Raw genomic sequence first — 18,801 nt, forward strand, 5'->3', positions numbered from 1 at the left:
GCCAAGAATGTGTCCGGCTGATGTGATTTCATGGAGTGTGGTGTTTGTAAGCCTGTGACCCTCCAGCAAGCTTTGCTTTGCGCCCAGGGAAGTGGAGAGAACTGCCAGCACCCAGGAGTAAATGTCTTCCATATGGAAGCTCCACGAAGCCAGGTAGATGTTTGGGTATTTCAGAATTCAGCTATTTCCTTGAACCCTGCTGAGCACGGGTTCGACGCTAGTCGCTTGGTAAGCTGGAAGAAACGGACAATTTTCTTTCTCTTCTTGTGGCACACCGAAGAACTTCCATCGTAACGAATGAAGCAAGAAATGCATTTAAGTTTGGACCTCTTTGACCTGAACCTTCTGAACATGTATATTATTCAGTTATGTACTTTATGCTTCTGCCAAAATGTTTGTTCCTTGTTTGCAATGTTTGTTTAACCTTCGCAAGCCATCCTGACAATGGTTTTGCGGATTTAACGCTTAACCTCAGCTTTTACTGTGTTTCTCACATACGAGAATAGGCTGAAGAAAGACCGTGTCTCCGGAGATACGTATCTGGGATCTCTGAGGGTGTCGGGATGCCCTGGTTGTGCTTTATAACACAAGGACTGTATCTGCAACGCCAGCACAGTGTGAAGGAGCTACTGCCGCTGAGGCTTTTACGCAGACAGGTACCGCGTTATGTCATCCAGCTTACCTTCCTTACCATGTGGAGCTGGGGGAGGGGGGCAGCTGAGGACAGGACACCTTAAAACCAAGCCCACCCTGTCTGTTTTTTTGTTTGTTTGTGGAAAAAAGCAAAAAAAAAAAAAAAAAGAACCTTACTTGGAAATTTGAAGCAGAAATGCAAAGGGCGTTCCTGCTAATCTTCCAGTCTGGAAGTTATTTGAGTTTTGCAACAGAGCTTTTGTTTTACTATAGTTAGATTTTTGTTTTTGAGAGGCGATAGCAGAACCAAGGAATAAACAGCTATACATTCCAACTTGGAGCATAAGGGCCTGTTAAACTCCCCCCCCCCCCCTCCGGAATACCTGCATCATTTACTTTGAGCTACAACTTTGCTGCTTTCTGCTGTAATAAAGCACCAGTCCAGACTCCTTGTTTCATAAGTCATATAGCTGCAGAGGATAAACGTACCATTTGAAAGGCCCATTCCAGGCAAGTACTGTCTCTGCATTCACTCCTTTTTGGAAATCAGTGTCGTTTCACTGTTAATAGGTATTAGGTGTTTAGCTAGATGTATACTGTCACTTATACTTCTCACATTACCGTGGCAACAAACTGAGGTCTTGGAGTGAAATGGATCATAATTGAATCAGCCAAGAAAAAGCCACCGGTGTCCACCTTTCCGGGAGATAAATTGTTTAGGAGGAAAATAGTCTTCAAAATCCTGCAAACACCACACACGTGTGCCTCTTGGTTGCTTGTTTTTGATCATCATCACAGGTTAACCAGCATAAGTACAAGAAAGTTGTGTGTTTGGGGCTTTTTGTGCTCCAAAACACATTTAATGTACAGCTGAATAAACATTTTTTCTTACCAATCGAGCGTGAAACCACTTTCACCAGAACTCCGTCTCAGTCGAAAGTAGTGAATCCTCACCTCTCTAAGTAAAATTTTGCACCAGTCTGCATGTCTTTGAGTGTCCCAGACTCATCTGCCCCTATTTATGCATTCCCAGATTACCATGAGTCCCCTGTCCCCTATCGGGGGTGATCCAACTCTGGGATGAACCATGGTGGGAAGTTCTGGTCTCCCAACATATCTTTCATGGATCTGTCAAGAGCAGCCCAGTTTTTTTTTCTGTTTTTATTTTCCTTTTTCAAAAGTGTCTAAGCACAGTGCAATACGTTGGCAAAGGACCCATTTTTTTCTTTTGGCAGGCCATTACAGAGCAGTTCATAACAATCTGCTTTAAAAAAAAGTAAAATATGGCAAGGCCACCGCGCAAATATTTATTATACGACCGAAGGAAACCACAGCGGGCGAACACATGTGCAGACAAGATGCTTTTTGTTTGCAGTAGGTTCTCTCGTCACAGAATAGGCTTTACAGGCCTTCCCCAGACGTGTGCCGGAGTGTTCTCTGAGCTCCTGTCTCCTTGCCGACGTGAACACATCAAACAGTCCTGGGCGACACTGTCTTGTGGCTGCAGAACATAAAACTGTTTTTAGATTTTGCAATCCAGTCTCCCAATCCCCAGACCCTACAGGCTCCTGGGTTTTATTTGGTTGCAGCCCATGGGTAGTTATACATTAAATCGCTGGGAAAGCCCACTGATTCAAACAACTTCGGCATACGACTGAACTCGTCTGCCTATGAACACGGTAAAAGAAAAGTACAAAAAATGGAATGTGCAGTAATGTACACGTCGCTTAGCCCAGGCTGTGATTTGAAGGAAGGTTTTTTTTTTTCAGGCACTGGGAGCTATTTTGAAAACATCTCATGAAATCAGTGATTTGTTGTAACTTGAGGATGTGGTTGAAATTGGGGTGATTTGAACAGCTGCTCGCAGAGTCCTGGGAGACGAAAGTAAGGGACAGAACTATCTCTTTTTAAACATGCTTTCCGTAACAGATCAATGTGTAGTCGAATATGACACACAATGGCATTTACGCATCTTATGTTTCTATAGGTAGATATCCGTGAATAGATGCCGCAAATACACGTTACTTTACCTGCATCTAGTTTGGTTTATAATGTTATTTGCCTGAAAACTTTTTTGTTTTGCCCTTTGCAAAAATGATTTTAGGCAAAGTATTTATTTAAAATGGACTTTTTATTAAAAAAAAAAAAAAAAATTTCTTCTCAATTGTGATTGAGGAAATATGAAAATATTTTCGCATTCTCATAAAATGTGTTATTTGTCATGCTCTTGATCCAACAAGCTAGTCACAGGAATGTGCTAAATTACAAGGTCTTTGATTCTCCATGGAAAAATTAAAAGAACCATTTGTTTAAAATGTTTTTTTAACAAGGTGTTTTTTTTATTGGTAATTAAATATATATTTTAATTATTTATTTAGCTGAAGTCTTTGTCTCTGGTGACTAACAGTATTGGGTTTTCATAATAAGCTACTTTTTCTTTTACCATGTTTACAGCAGAGTGATTTTACTGAAACTGTTCTGCATAAGTACCTTTCTGAAAGCAAAGAACTTCTGGTGCAAGGCCATGGCTCTGGACACTATGCTACCTGTTGACCCAAAATGTTTTTGTCCATTTATAGCGCCTCCCTTGATTTACTATAGTGATCGTATTAATTTAATGACAACTTGAGTTTTTTTACAATTAATATGTACAATTTCTGTTTTAATTTAGAATTTCCAGCTTATTTTAATGTCCATAAGTGTTGGTACTCTTTAGACTTTTTAATGTGATGTAATTCAAAGTGAGCTCTCCAGAATAGAACCGTTTCCAGCTATACATAAGTAGATCCACAGCACTATTGTCCCCAGTTACAAGAGTTTGTGGAGGAAGTGCCACCATGATTCACATTACAAATTTGATGAAGTGGCATTGCTGATAAACTGGTTCCACTCACAGGCACACAAACACCATCTCGACAGGTGCCCCCATCCCCCTGGCACCCCATGACACAGGCCTATTCACTTGCACACACTCCTGTCTCTGCGCTCCATTGTGAGCCCAGCTCCCCTCGCACAGGCCTTTCAGAACAGGGCCAGAGACAAAGGAGCTTCCCATCCGAGGCAGACAACAGAACGCATAAAGGCCCGGAAAGCCGTAACAGCGTGATGTAAAGCAGCGGGGTGGGCGAGCGGGGGAAGGGTAGGTGGGGGGATGCCGTGAGTGATGGGGGCACTGCTGACTGATGGATGAAACTAAAGGGGCCGAGGGTCATGGTGGGAAGGAGCTTTTTGTTGTGCATGTAAAAGGATATTTGTAATTGCTCTGTGACGCCGGACAATGTAAACAGCGGAGGGAGGGCGGTTAAATCCCTGCACTCGAAGCGAGAGGCTAACATGGAAATCAGCATGCAAACCATTCCCAAGGAGACGTTGTTGAGCCGGAGAGCTAAACGATGCTCTGTTTGCTTTCATGTTGATGTGTGGTTTCCCCCCTTTCGTTTCATGTCCCCAGAAAGCATTCCTGTCTTTAACAGTATCCGGCGAAATTCGTTCCATGAGAGCAGCGGACATGGAGGCGAACAGACATGAAGCTGCTGCACCTCCCGTCAGAAGCTACTGCAAGTCACTCGCTTTGCTTGCTTAAGCCTGGTGACAGAGGTGTGTTTCAAGAAGGTGGTATGAGCATCAGAGCATATGCAGAAGCGATTAGTCAAGACGACGTGGCAAGCAGGCTTGATCCAGATGGCTCGGAGGCAATCGTGAAATAGAGTCGTGAGAATGAATAGGCAAAATCATGTAAGTGTAAACTGAATAAACAGTACAGAGCAAATGCAATTCATAATTTCAAGTGTGCTTTAAGGATACAAGATATATACACCTAAATGAAGAATTCTGTATAACCGAACGGTTGGCGATTGCCATCAGCCCCTGATACAGAGGAGATAAAGTCATAGTCAGTCAAGGCTGGAGTTCACTAGTGTCGCAGAGAGCTGGAGAATCTGAAGTCAGTCCCTCTATGGTGAAACATTACAGCAGGCACTCAGTGGTGAGACCTGAAATGCCCTCTGGTTGGCGGCTTACGAGAGTTCCAGACCCCTCGCAGCCTGGACTCACAATGGCTGATATTACCCAGAGCTTGTCATATAACTGGACCAGTATGTAAACTGGCCCATTCCTGGACAGTGGAAAGTCCACACTGAGAAGGTTGTTTGAAAGTTGAAGAGCAGAAGATGGAATATGGAAGGAGGACAGGAATGTGATTTGAACCTGCAAAATACCACTTCAGTCTAATGCCCACCTTCTGGGTTGATTTTAATTGGGACTTACTGTATGTACTGTAGTTCAAGACATACTGTATTTTTCTTGATCATTCCCTTGGTCGGACCAACTCACGTTTTGATGGAAAGTTTTCAGTGGGAAGGCTTTTATTCCAGTGCTATAGTGCCATCACCACACTGGACAAAATGCTCTCCTGCAAGCAAAATAAAAACCAGATCTTATTCAACGGACACCTGTAAGAAGTCCTCTTAACTGTAACTGATGAGTACTGCTGCTGTGCTTTAATGGTTTTCCTCCAAACTGTCTCTGTGTGCCTACATAAAGCTGGTTTTGCAGTGCTTGTAAACTGAAGAGATGATCAGTCTGAGCTCCCATTCAGTAAACAATGACAGCACCCCTTTTTTTTGCAGATGCTGGCTATGCGAACAGTCCCTTGCTGTAGCAACTACTAAGAGAAGACCTTATGACTTCAGGTCAGTTTGACGGTTTGTCTCCTCTAGAGACAGATACTTCTAGGTGGGGAACTAGTTTACCTCCATCTGGAAATTAATGTATTGAAGACAAACTGACAAATTCAAGCGCCGACAAAAGGTATCATGACTCTTCTCATCAAGAAACTATCCCCAACGGATAGATCAAGTGCACTTCCTACCAAGTAGCCTTTTCAGGTCACTGTAGCTGTGGCGTCTTTCTACCGCTCTTCATATTTCCAGCAAAATGTTAATTATCATTTTCTCACTCATGTGTTGCCGTTGTTTTGTTTGAGAATATAGCCTAAACCTGATCTCAGTAACTTTGTCAGCTCCACTGCCTCGGAAGTAATAGTGAGTAAGGTTGCCACTCCTTCGGTACAAACAGACCCTCAAACTCAGATGGCTTTCTCACACTCTCACACGTGCGGTGATGCATGATAACCAAAATGTCATGCAGAGCAGTGAGATAAGCCAACCATGGAGTTCCTCCATGCAAAGTGACTTTTCATTGTGTTCACGTGTCAGCATGATTGGATGTGAAAATAACTTAATTATGTTGTGCCTCAGCCATCTTAGGATTCCCGGGTGGTCTCTGGAGAAGAAGGCAACAGTCTATAACGTCTTTAGATTTATGCTATCACTAAAGCTGTTTTAAGCCCAGACATCATATGGAATCAAAAATGATTTTTTTTGTTGTCCCTTTAAATATTTTGTTGTGACTCAAGTAGGGTTCAAATGGGATTCAGATTAGTTGAACAGTGGGAAAGACCCATCCTACTATTTTGCTGTGCAGGGAGTTCAGACTGAGACAGACTGAGGCCCCTCGAATACTCCAGGGTGGCTGAGTTGAATAGAGGCGGATCAATGGAAACCAGTCAGCACTGTAAGGAAATTAAACTCAACAAGAAAGGGAGGTTTGATTGGTTTCATCCAGCAGACAAAGTCTCTGCTTAATGTGACAGGCTGAAAGCCTGCAAACTAACCGAACTTTTCAACTAGATTTTTACCAGAGCTGCTGCCAGGTTCAAATCCCGCCTCCTGCTCTAGTGCCCTTGAATAAGGTATTTATCCCATGTTGCTGCAATAAAAAGTTCCCAGTTGTACAAATGGGCAATTCACTGTAAATACCTTAACATGGTAAGTCACTTTGGAGAAAAGTGTCAGCTAAATGAACAAATGTAGAGACATGATCACCAAATGTTTGTTTCTTTAAATTCCTTTGCAACTCTGTAGGTTTGTTTACGGAGCTTCTCCTGGTTTAGAAGAATTCGTGTAGTTAATGCGCATTTATGATATGGTTTCTTGGTTTGCACATACTGATCAGTTTACAATACCAGATCGGTAAGGTTTATGCAGTTCTTGGGAGGATGTTATTCCAAAGTTCTACGTGACAAAGGACAAAATGGATAATTTCTTGACAAAGATGGCAAAATATGTATATCACAGCTCCTGTGTTTTATGGCTAGACTCCGGCCACCACAACCCTGCAATGGAAAAGTGGTTGGTGAAAATGGAGTGGAATGTTATGTCTCTTTTGGACAAGGTGGAAAAAAGCATTGCATAAAAAGTCATAATGCTTGTTTGAATGTCAGTTTGTATAATTAATTCTAATGTAACTGTTTATAACATTGCTTAATATTTGTAGTGAGAGTATACATCTCTGTGTTTTACCCGAATGAGCCTGTGATTTGACCATGTACAACCAACAAATGTCTTTCTTTAACCTTGTTAAGTGTTTAATGGAGAGTGGGAACCCATCCAAACAAAGAGACAGGCTTGTGGTTATTGATTGGGTGAAACAAGTTGAAAGCAGCTGCAACAATAAAAACAGAGTAATTGAGCTGATACCACCAGTACAATACTCCCTGTGAGCTTTTCTGAGAGCTCAACTATGTACTGTTGATTTACTGTGCCCAGAGGAAGCACTGTTGTATTTTTAAGATACCATGATTTGCTTCAATACTCTGTTACGCTGTGTAAACATGTAAAAAGATATGAGTTGGCATGTAATACATGAGTCAATTTGGATTTAATCACTTGCTAAACAAACGCAAGTACATTATGTAAAAATGAGTCCTGCACTCAAGCCTCAGTATTGGTATTATTCTAAATATCTCACAGTCACACTTCAAGCAGTCAATGATAGTAAAAATGTTTTTCTTATTCCCTTTTTGAGAAACTCACTTCAAGGACATGACACCAGCTTCTTTAAGAAATATGTTTTCGTGAAAAAACAGGGTTTAAACGGGTTTTCTCTCCATGCCCGACAACCCACTATTTAACTATTTAGTTTTTTTTTTTTATTATTTTTATTTTTATAGAGCCCTCTTCTCACGCAGTGTTGTTGTAATCAATTAGTTATTTTTCCCAAAAAAAAATCTCATACTTTTTCTAATCACTGAAGGTGATGTGGTGATTACAGTGCAGAGATTTTTTGCAGACGTTTCCAAAAACCACAACCACACTCATAATGGACTCCCTAGAGACCGCTCTCCCCTTTTCTGTTTGAACCAGAGCCCAAGCACATCCACAGCAGTCAAAGTCCAGAGTCTCCAGGGAGGTTTCTCCCTGAAGCAACTATTTCATGTAACCCGCTGTGTCTCAGAAGGAACAGGAGGGCTTACCACCAAAGCTGTAACCACATCACATCTTCAACAAGAGATTTTTTTAACAAACCTCTATCCCATACGTATATAATTATAACAATATCTTGCTTTGCTCTTTTATCTTGCTTATGAATGTTTCCTATATACCAAGTAACAAAACATAAAGAAAAAGTTAACTAGTCTGAAGTGTAACTAGCCAGCACTTCCTGTCATAGAAATTCCTTAGATGATCAGAGAAGATGTGCTTTTATTTTAACTTGCTGTGCTCCCTTTTCGAAGTTATTTTTCTGCAAATACCTCATGTATTAGAAATTAGAAATTTAGACTAGAAATGCAAGAAATATAAATTTTGAAAAAATATTTATGAAAACCAATAGTTGAGGTGCATGGGTACAAGTCTCTGCCAATCTTACATTTATTCACTAACCAGACGCTTTTCTCCAAAGTGACTTACAGTGGATACTATGTAGTGTTATCAGCCCACACACCTTATTCACCGTGGTGACTTACACTGTTAGATATGCTACTTACAATGGGTCACTCATCCATACACCAGTTGAACACTCTCTCTGTCACTCACACACTATGGGTGAACCTGAACAGCATGTCTTTGGACTGTGGAAGGAAACCAGAGCACCCAGGGGAAACCCATGCAGACACGGGGAGAACATGCAAATTCCACACAGACTGAGCAGGGATCGAACCCACGTTCTCTCGCACCACTTAGGCGCTGTGAGATAGCAGCACTACTCTCTGTGCCGCCCCATTAGAATGAAAAAAAGATTAGAAATGTAATATAAATTTTGAAAAAATATTTACGAAAAGCAATAATTGAGGCGCATGGGTACGAGTCCCTGCCAGTCTTACATTTACATGTATTCATTCAGCAGACGCTTTTCTCCAAAGCGACGTGCATCTCACAGAAGATAAAATGTGTGCATTATATTAGCAGAGAGGGACACTTAGATGCAGGCGCGTGATTCCAAAGCACAGTTAGTCTGCTGGAAAACTCACTTTACGTTTATCCAAGCCCACGTTACCTGGCTCGTGCTGTTTCGAGCTGCTTCCTGTGTACATTAGGAGTTCATAAATCAAAGAATTTCCTGTTTCCACCAAGATTGACTTATGTAATGCCCTCGCCTACAAACGTCTGGCACAGCTCAAGGACATAGAAAACTATGAGAAACAGGATTTACATATGGTTCTAACTAGAAAATGTCCAAAATGGGTAATCATTTCATCAGAAAGAAACATTTGGAACACATTATATTCACAGACACACACATATATATATACAAAACTTCACCAGTTCTTTGGAAGACTGTTTCAAGAAGATTAACAGAAACACAGGGCTCCTATTTTCATAGAGCACAGGGGCCTAAACCTGCTCCTCCTGGAGAGTTAGCATCCTCCCCGATTTTAGACCAGTCCTACACTGATAACCCAGATCTGCAAATCATTTTGTGTGAATTGTGTGTCAAATGATTTTGGAGACTAGAATAGTGATTCACACATGCTAAAATATGGCTTGGCTAAAAACTATGCAGTTTGTAGTTCTCCGAGAACAACGGTGGGTACGCCCATCTTCTGTTTCTTCCAAAATGTAGTTCCATGATTTTTAGCAACAAATTGATATATTTACATTTAGGGTATTTCTGCTACAGGGTGTGGTGGTGCAGCGGGTTTGGCTGGGTCCCGCTCTCTAGCGGCTCTGGGGTTCGAGTCCTGCTTGGGGTGCCTTGTGGCGGCCCGGTGTCCCATCCTGGGTGTATCCCCTCCCTCTCCAGCCTTTCATCCTAAATTGCCGAGTTAGGCTCCGGTTTGCCGCGACCCTGCTTGGGACAAGCGGTTTCCAACTGTGTGTGTTTCTCCTACATTTAAAAAAGCTTACGAAATAATCTGTTGCTAGAGTCAGACAGGTAAAAGCTCCAGTGTGGTTCAAGAGTCCATTTCCACACTGTCTAATAATCAAGATTAAAATGAGTGCATTCTGCAAATCTGTCTCCTACTAATCACCTCACCCCCCCCACACATTTTTACAACACCCCACGTTCATTTTAACCAAATGTGCCCAGCCCCCCGCCCCACAATGCTTTCCCCTCTGCATCTGGCTGTCTCTGCTGTGACTCTCATACTGCTCATTAGTCTCTATAGACTTGGTTCACACCTCATTGCCACCCTCATTCACTGCTGTATTTGCTGATAACCCCTCTTTAGAGGGTCAATGGGACCCTTTCGAATTTGTCCATTTACCCTCAGAAAGAATAGGACTGGTTGCAATGGAGAAATACAATGATTCATTCCCTCTATGTCAGTAACAAGCTTTAGACGTCTGTTTCCTGCTCCCATGAAATATGTCTATGAACTGGCTCTGTTACCTATTTTCTTTCCTGTTCAGTTCTCATCTGTTTTAAGTTTAGAGTTTGTGGTACTAGTGCACCGCTCTGCCTAGTTCTAACTGGAAAGAATTTTGAATTATGTCTTTAATGCCCTCAAGCATTATAGTTTCCTTAAATCATGCCAGTGCTTGATTCTGGCTTCATTAGTATACACCGAAGGAATGTCTGAACATACTTAGAAAGTACTCTTCTTTCCAGTTGTTACATGGCGACTATTTGTTTTAAAACTTGTTTCCTATAGCTTTCACTGCAACAATAGCTTGGATTAATTGATTGATCCATTGGTTTAGTCTGGTCGTGCGAATAGGTCAATAATGGCAAGTGACATTCACTGATTTCAGGAAAGAGCTGGTCAGATCCTGTAGGAGTTTTGAGCCACTTGAGATTCCTGAAGAACTAAAACAGGATCTTGCCCAAGTACCTGCTTGATGTCATTAACACTGTACTTTCAAAGACTTGCCATTTTTATGATCTAAAGTCATATAAGATTAAATTTACATTTCTGTAGTTAATCATTTGGAAGTGTTTATTCCTGCTTTTACATACAACAGACCTTCATACTTGCCTATAACCTTTTTATGGGTTCTTTCAGACCATCAAGGATGGAAATGGAATCAGGTTGAGTCTGACTTGCAGCGACCACTCGCGTGATCTCCAAGGCAAGAAAGGAACGGAACTGGTTTGCCAGTGCCTTCTACCATGCATGTCCGGGGTACGGAAACACGGGGAGAATCATGCAAATCCCATGGCCACCAAGCAGCTCGGGAGCAATGAGACACTCAGCGGGGCCAAAGCACCACAGAAAAAGAAGTCTGGCATGTATAAATCTCTTTGTCTGTATGCTTTTGAGCTATGGGGATCACTTCTACACATTTAAGTATATTTTACTAGGGATGCTCCATCGTGAAGTTCAGAGGGAAGGCTGTGTTCCAAATTGTGATGCAGGACTCAGCCTTGGACCCACATTCACCTTCACCTCTCGATTTGCTTCCATGAATGAGTTGCTCATAAGGTCACATATTTTTCTGAGGCATGTGACCTACAGGGATTAAAATGTGCATTACTGTCAGTAAGCTCATGGGCTCTCTACAGGCAGAACATTAACACAATCACCAAACCAGTCACACAATTAGTGGTCAGTTGTGACCCTCATAAAAGCGGTTAGTTGACCTAATGCATGGAGAGAAAGCAAAAGTAGAAAGGTCTATTTAAAAAAGTGACTGTGATTACATAGTGTGTGTGTGTATGTGTGTAAATGAAAGTAAACTACACTTTAAAAAGATACATACTTTGTGTGGTTATATTAAACCAATTAGTTGTGTTGAGCAGTTTACAAGAAAAAAACGTATTTTTTGCCATGGGGTGTGAGTGTCAGTCACATGAACAAATATAGAAGTGTATATAATGTTAAAAATGAGAATGAATGTAATGGAGGGAGCTGTGTCCGTTATAGATTTGGTCTCCAGCTAGGGGCGCGGTGGCGCAGTGGGTTGGACCGGGTCCTCCTCTCTGGTGGGTCTGGGGTTTGAGTCCCGCTTGCGGTGGACTGGTGTCCCGTCCTGGGTGTGTTCCCTCCCCCTCTGCCCTCAAGCCCTGTGTTGCCAGGTAGGCTTCGGTTCCCCGCGACCCCGTATGGGATGAGCGGTTCCGAAAATGTGTGTGTAATGGAGGACCAACTTGTCAATCTCAAGCTAAAATGAACAGCAGTATTATTAGTCACATGGTATTGCCATGGTATTGCCATGGCACTGCCAACTTTATGCTGCTATTCAATAAATTCCATACTGATCTCTTTGCTTTAAATTTGCACTAAAATGTCAATTTATTTTAAAAATGTCCCCAAACTAACAAAGTATCAGGTATTAACACAAACAGGTGCTTTGCAAAACAGATTTTAGTTTTGTCTTTGTTTTATACATAAATCTCACTAATATCAGTAACCGAAGAATCCATGGGCCCTGTGTAAAAAAAAAAAAGTCCTGGACACGAGGGACCCAAAAGGCAAAACGAGGCTGAAATGTCATCTATTTGTCTTCAGAACAAGTAAGAGCTTTTGCAATGGGCGGCCATAACCCAAAGCTCCTTTCTAAATGTACCATTACATTTTTCTTCCCAGCTAATAAATAGAAAACATTCACAAATTACACATCCTAATGGAGCGATACCAACGAATGGAAGTTTAATTGAGTAACTGGGTAGCCCATTTACTACTGTATTTATTAGTCCACATAGCTGCAGTGCTTTACCCTCGTAAATCAGTAATAGGTCATGTTTTGTCTGTCGGATTCAATATAAAATCTATAGCCTCTAAATTCATAGACGTGAGTGCACGAAACTTCATGACGAATATGAGATTGGAGCTGAATAAAGATCAATTCTATTTCACGAGGCCGTTGAGCAGTTCAGCGAAACTTGCTGCGCCCATCGCGTTTCTCATTGGCTGTTGGGAAATGACTACGAATCCCATGAGGCCATGCGGGTGGACTTTGTGGGGCCGGAGAGGGGGCGGGTCAAAGGCAGGTTGGAACTCTTTGAATATGCATTACGAGGGCGGGTCGTGGGCCGTGGGCCGGACTCCGCCACTCTGGAATCTCCTCGTTTGTTCGCCCAGGCAGCGCTGGGGGATGTTGGACAAAGTCGGAGATGCGAATGTTCCGCGCAGACATTGTAGTATTTCGAAGAAGCGTGTTGCGTAGAAATCTTGCGAAAACAACCAACTGAAAGCATTTTTAGTTTTCGGAATTACGATAGATTGGAGAGCAGTGCCTCCGTCCGGAGCGAAAAGAAAGTTATTCTGAATGTGTCCGTATCTCCTGAGAGTGAAAGGTAAAAAAAAAAAAAGGTTTGTTTCGTGTCCGTAAGACATAAATTCTGATGTTTGGTACTTTCTTCCAGTATTACGCAGACTAGATCCAAAGGAAAACGTTTTTCTCGACGCGGCATTATTTGTTTTTTTTTTTTTTAATAACTTTTTTCGCCAAAGATTGCTAGATAAGAGACCACTGAAGTCTGACCGTCTGCTCACCGATCTTGACTATTTAAGCGTTTAATCCTAAATAATAGAAAAATAATTTCTTCTGGAAGACTTCTCTCTTCCGACCATGTGAACCAACAGTGACTGAAATCGGGATCTACAACTGCTTTCTACGTAATCTAAATCGGATTCGGGACGTTTTCCGCTGTACGTTGCTGAACCTCAGCCTCGCGGGATCGATCGGCGATAAAGGTAAGAAGCCCAAGGTGTTCAAAGAGCGGCGCGCGCGCGCGTTTCCCCTCGGGCTCCTCCGCTCGGGACTCCTGCAGAGTTGCGCACTGATTTGTTGCACACGTGAATCGGCTGTCTGAGCAGCTCTCCTTGCCTCTCTTTACTTATTATTTTGGAGACGCGTGTACCGTTTTTTTCTACCAAAGCGTTCGACGCTGGATTTTTGAACATGGTTTCTGCAAGCAACAGTGTTGCGATGAGGGCGGCGGTCTCTCTCAGTTCTCTCTTTGACCACCATCCATCGCGCACATGCTATGTGACATGGTCCTTGTACCCTCACGGCTCCCAGCCTTCACTGTGGTATATAAGCGTTTACTACCCCGAATGCGAACATAGGATGACGCACCGGCAGTGTTTAGCAGGGTGGCTTCTCGGGTCCTTCCCGCAGTTTAACCTGTCCAGATTAACATGTGGTCACGTCCTGGTTTGCTCACTTAGCGGGTCTTGTGGAGTTTCATTCATTCATACATACATACATGATGTTTAGAAGGTGCCGTGCTTAACATACTTTGGGGTTGCGAGCTTAGTTTCCTTCCCCCTTTTTCTGCCCCTATTTCTTCCTTGTGCTCATTTCATTCTCGCGGTGCCCTGTGGGGGTCCCGATCGACGGACTGTGGGACCGCGTTTCCACCGCCGGGGACCAGGACACACACACTCCCTCACTCCCTCCCTTAGTCCTTCCTGCCCTCTGGACACTTGTTGCATTTGTAACGCGCACTCGCGTAACGGGATGGAAATGTAGCATCTCTTTGTAGTTTGAGGTGGACCTGTGAAGGTCCCACTTTCACTCACCCCTTCGTTCTCGTCAGCTCGCTCAGCTGTAGTTTAATTCCGGAGTTTGTTCAACTTTACAAGATTTTGAATAAATTAAGACGCCAAATGCGGCGCTGAATTAGACTGATTTTATTTATTTTTTTGCAGCCATGAAAAATTCGTGTGAAGTGTCTACGTCCCTTCGAGCCACTAGCACTACTAGCTTCTTCCGAAACACTTGAGTTTTGTTCCACCCGTTTCTTTTCTTCAGATTTTGACTCTAAAGCCTCTATATTGACCAACGAATCGTGATGTTCTCTTTTTTTTCTTTTTTTTTTATTTAAAATGTAATGGGTTCGCACTGGGCAGTAAAATGTATTCCTGTCTTAGCAGTACAGACAACATGATAATTAGCATCCATTTCGCGAAGTCAGTGAGTCACCAGCACTTCAAACATAGTGCAAAATGGTACTTTTGGGCTACTTCGAAAAGATACACACCAGGGGTTTTGACCAATTTGTCCACAAGACGGGTTTTAGTAATATTTCCAGTGTTTTGTGGTAGGAAAGTTTTCCTATGGCTCTGCCTTTTCACTTCTTCTGTATCATCGTTATATAAGTGTTATGTGTTTGCGTTCTTTGGAAGCCAGAAAGTGACAAACTACTACTGTCTCCTTATAATTTGTGAGGTATTATTATCATCCGAGGCATGGAATTGTAGTTGGGCTTTTGTTTTCCTTGAGGTTTTCTAGGTTCCACACACACACTATGACTATTGCAGTGTTATAGGAGTTTTGGGAAAATGTCTCATAGCAAGGTGAGGAGGGAACACATTCCAGAAACGGTCAGGTGATTCCGCCAATGAATGGACAGGAATGACACGGGCTTCAGATTTCGCTGCTGTTTTCCCTAATAGCCACTCTTAAAGCTGCTTAATGTAAATGGGTTGTAATGCCACTCTTTTAAAATGATGGTAATTATAATTAAATCAGTTTTTCTGTTTAACGCAACATAGTTCAATATTCAGAACCGTACGCTTGCCGTGTGAGATTCTGTGGGCCGTAACGAACAATTAAAGTGGGCAGTGAAACACCGCCGGATGTATTGATTGTTATAAATTGTGTGCCGAATATGAAATGATAGAGCTGGCAGCTTGACTTTCTTTGTGTTTAAAATCTTCGGTTATTAGTATTAATATAGCTTTGGAATCAATTATTGAAAGCCGTTCCTTTTTCGGTGGAATGATATTTAAGATGCGAGGTTTTGCTCCACTTCTTCTTGCAGAGGCGCCCTGCTGTTACCTTGTGTCTTCATTTGAAAGCCCCCAGCACTCCTCCTCCTCCTCGCCGTCCTCCTCTATCCGTCACGGTTCAGCTTGCACAGCCATGCCCGCTGGACCCCACTGCTCCTTAGCCAGAAGACCTGTCTTCTCCCCCAACCTTCTGCAGTTAGATGCAACTTTCTGTGGGGGATTTATCAACAGGTCAGAGCAGCAGTGCAGTGAGTGGAGAGGAATTTAACCATAAGACTTCAGACCAAAACCTGAAATGGCTGACAGCTGCTCTGTCATGAAGCTTTTTCAAAATAAGGCATTATGAGATGATGGGCATAGATGTGGCTTCCAAGGTCACAGCTTTCTCTTTTTAGATCTGAGTTTTCATTTCCCTTCAGATTCTGAGGTTACTTAGTGTTTTTGTGGAGTGGGTTTCCACAGCTTTCTTGTGCAGTGTGAATATTTCTATAAATGCCCTAACATGAATTACATGTGATCAGTATGTTTTTTTAAGGTTTTAAGCTGTTTTTGAAACTTTGAATAAGGATAAACTGTTGTTATAGTATTTTTCTTTATTTATAGGTGGACAAAAGGTTTACTTGCTTTGCTAAATCCACAGCATGGCAACAGCCAACATTGTGCAGTCTTAACTTTTACACCCATACAAACCATAATGCTTATCCAGTATGGTCAAATCAATTTAGACATGGCAAAAAAGAAAAGCAGACATATTATTCAACTGTGTAGTTGAAGATCAACTTGCAGAACTGTTTGTTGCTATTGCATTCTCCCTCCTTCTCGTGCCTGCCTGCCTCCCTGGATTGCCCTTGGATTGGGATATGCCAGCCAAAGAGCACCATCTGGAATCAGAACTACCATCACTAATTCATTGCATTGCGTTAGCATTTTCTTGACATCACTCTCCAAACATTGACACAAATCACTTCTCTGGCAGCCTTCCCGAATGTTGAGGGAGGGGTGGGGGGAGCCAGGGATATTGGCTAGCCTGTAAGAAAAAGATCTCCTGCAAACATTCAGGAAATGACATTTCCAAAAGAAGCATAAATTGTGACGCCTTTGTGATTGGTTTGGGGTGATCTCATCAAATTCAGGTTGAAGCCAAACTCATTCGCAGCGTAGCTTCTTTTGTATTCAAGGCCCCTGATGAATCAGAATGGTCTGGCCTGGTTGCTTTCCTAGAGAGGAGCCTGTCGCTCTTTTTCCATTACCACCAATGTGCCATGAATCACCCACTGAGTCCTCAGAATCCCAAACGTCCAACGTTAACGTGCACATGTGCTCATATTCGGGAAGTGCCCAAACCATGACTTGAGATGGGGTCAGGAATGAGGTGTGGACTGATGAGCACTCTCACGAGGCAAACCCTCCCCACAGAGCTGAGGCTGGTGTTCTATACCTGCCCTCTAATTTACTGGCTTGCTTGAACAGAGAAAGTGCTGCACTTATACTAAAGGAAATCAGATCTGAAAAGCAGGTTTGAGGAGGTAAATTTTATGCACGTTGTATGAAAAGGGATGTTCTTGAGTTAGATATTTCATATGTGTGCAATAGTTGACTAATCAGTGTGTAATTTCAAAGTATGTACCCACCTGCTGTGGTGAAATAGCAGTCCTGTGATACTTGCTTATCTGCATCAGTCTGTGTGGAACATTGTCCATTCCTTTGAGTCAAGCATCCAGGAGTAACTTCTGTCTAGGTATAATGGGAAAACGAAGACTTGAGGCACCACAAGAACCCTTGGCTGTAACCTAAAGCTGTCAGGTAAAAGTAAACACTGTAGGAAAGGCTGGACTATGGAGTGGTAAAATGCCATGAATGAACCTGTATAAGGTCTGTGTACCCCCCCCCCCCCCCCCCTCCACCAACCTTCTACTCAGTCGAATGTTGGAGCTGGGGGGAGATGTGTAGACAGGCACAGAGAAGGCTGAGGAATTTAATGCATGGATGCTGGCGAACAGTAATTAGGGGGCCAGGACCAGGCTTGGCGCCTGTTCCTCCGGTGCACTAGAGGGAAAGCAAAACAAAAGCCTTCTTTAATTATTGCCAAGAGTTTTTTCTGTGGAGAAGTACATCGTAACTCCAGCTCTGTGCCAGGTTTGTAGCTCTTTTCTGTTTGAATAGAGATGAACAGGAAGAATGAAGCAGTTTTTTTTTTTTTTTTTTTACCTTTGTTTCTGTATGGTTAGGATTAGCTTGTCAAGTAAGGCCACTCGATGGCATCCAGTGGTTTTAGTGCAGGGCCACTTTATTAAGCTAAGTGTTTAATTTCATCAGTTATTGGGCCAGCAATTTTTGTTCTGTTTCAACTGCCTTCTTTTCACAAAATATTACATTGTTTCCAGGGCACAACAGTCCTCCATTTTTTTGTTTTGTCTGCCTGTTAGTCTTACATCGTGTTTATGCCAGAGGGAAATGATGTTGCCCATTCCTGCAGCCTTAGAAGTAAAAGTAATCGGAATCTGAGTCTTTCTGTTCCTTTTCTGTAATGCCACAAAGTACATTTCTCCCATGTGTGTTTTTATCAGTAAACTTCTTTTCATCTGAATTAAATAACTGGTTTATTAGTATAGGAAAAAAATGAATTTATTACAAGTCCCTTTCCTTTGAGCCTCCCTCCGAAGTGATGCTCTGTTGGTTTGAGGTGTGGTGTCCATTTTCATCATGTGCTGGTGCCTGGTCTGCTGTGCTCTTAGTAAGTTTATTACAGACACGCCTCTGCAAGACAAACACTTTTCTGAAGCAGTAATTCATACCGGGAAGACAGCAGACCTGCTACTCAGCCTTGCATTGCACCGGCAGATGCATTCCTAATGAACTTGGCCTACCTCTGTCATCACACATTCCTGTAATTACGGTTATCTACAGAGTGCTTGTTATTAAGCAGGTGGTACTAAATTTCAGTCCTTTTTGGCCCAATCGGATTTATTCATACAAGACGGAGCAGATGTTTGCCAATATAAGTTGCTGCTCACACTGGGTGATATCGCATACCTCCTTCTTCAGAAAACATTACATGAATTCCAATGGTAAAACTGGAAATTCCAAAAGGAAATTGCATTTAAAGGGAGTCCATTTCGGTGAAATAAAAAATGTCTAACATGCCTCTTGCTTCAAAGCTATTTTGTACTTCGGTTCTATGCAACTGAGTGGCCTGTTTGGCA

At 42.4% G+C, this 18,801-nt stretch overlaps 1 protein-coding gene and 1 long non-coding RNA gene across 4 annotated transcripts in view; both read left to right on the forward strand.

Moving 5' to 3' along the window:
- The first annotated feature begins 519 nt into the window (after positions 1-519).
- LOC108929466 (uncharacterized) lies at positions 520-11,139 on the forward strand. The gene is made up of 4 exons (XR_001965762.2): positions 520-656; positions 4,085-4,368; positions 5,262-5,324; positions 10,922-11,139. It is a non-coding gene; the product is annotated as an uncharacterized LOC108929466 (long non-coding RNA).
- Positions 11,140-12,931: 1,792 nt separating this feature from the next.
- fgfr1a (fibroblast growth factor receptor 1a) overlaps positions 12,932-18,801 on the forward strand; it is a 33,963-nt gene continuing 28,093 nt past the window's right edge. For all 3 annotated transcript variants that reach the window (XM_018744102.2, XM_018744100.2, XM_018744101.2), the window contains exon 1: positions 12,932-13,555. The gene's annotated coding sequence lies outside the window, so the exon portion shown is untranslated. The remainder of the gene's footprint in view (positions 13,556-18,801) is intronic.

Source organism: Scleropages formosus, chromosome 12 (assembly GCF_900964775.1).
Source record: "Scleropages formosus chromosome 12, fSclFor1.1, whole genome shotgun sequence".
In the NCBI taxonomy this organism is placed as follows: domain Eukaryota; kingdom Metazoa; phylum Chordata; class Actinopteri; order Osteoglossiformes; family Osteoglossidae; genus Scleropages; species Scleropages formosus.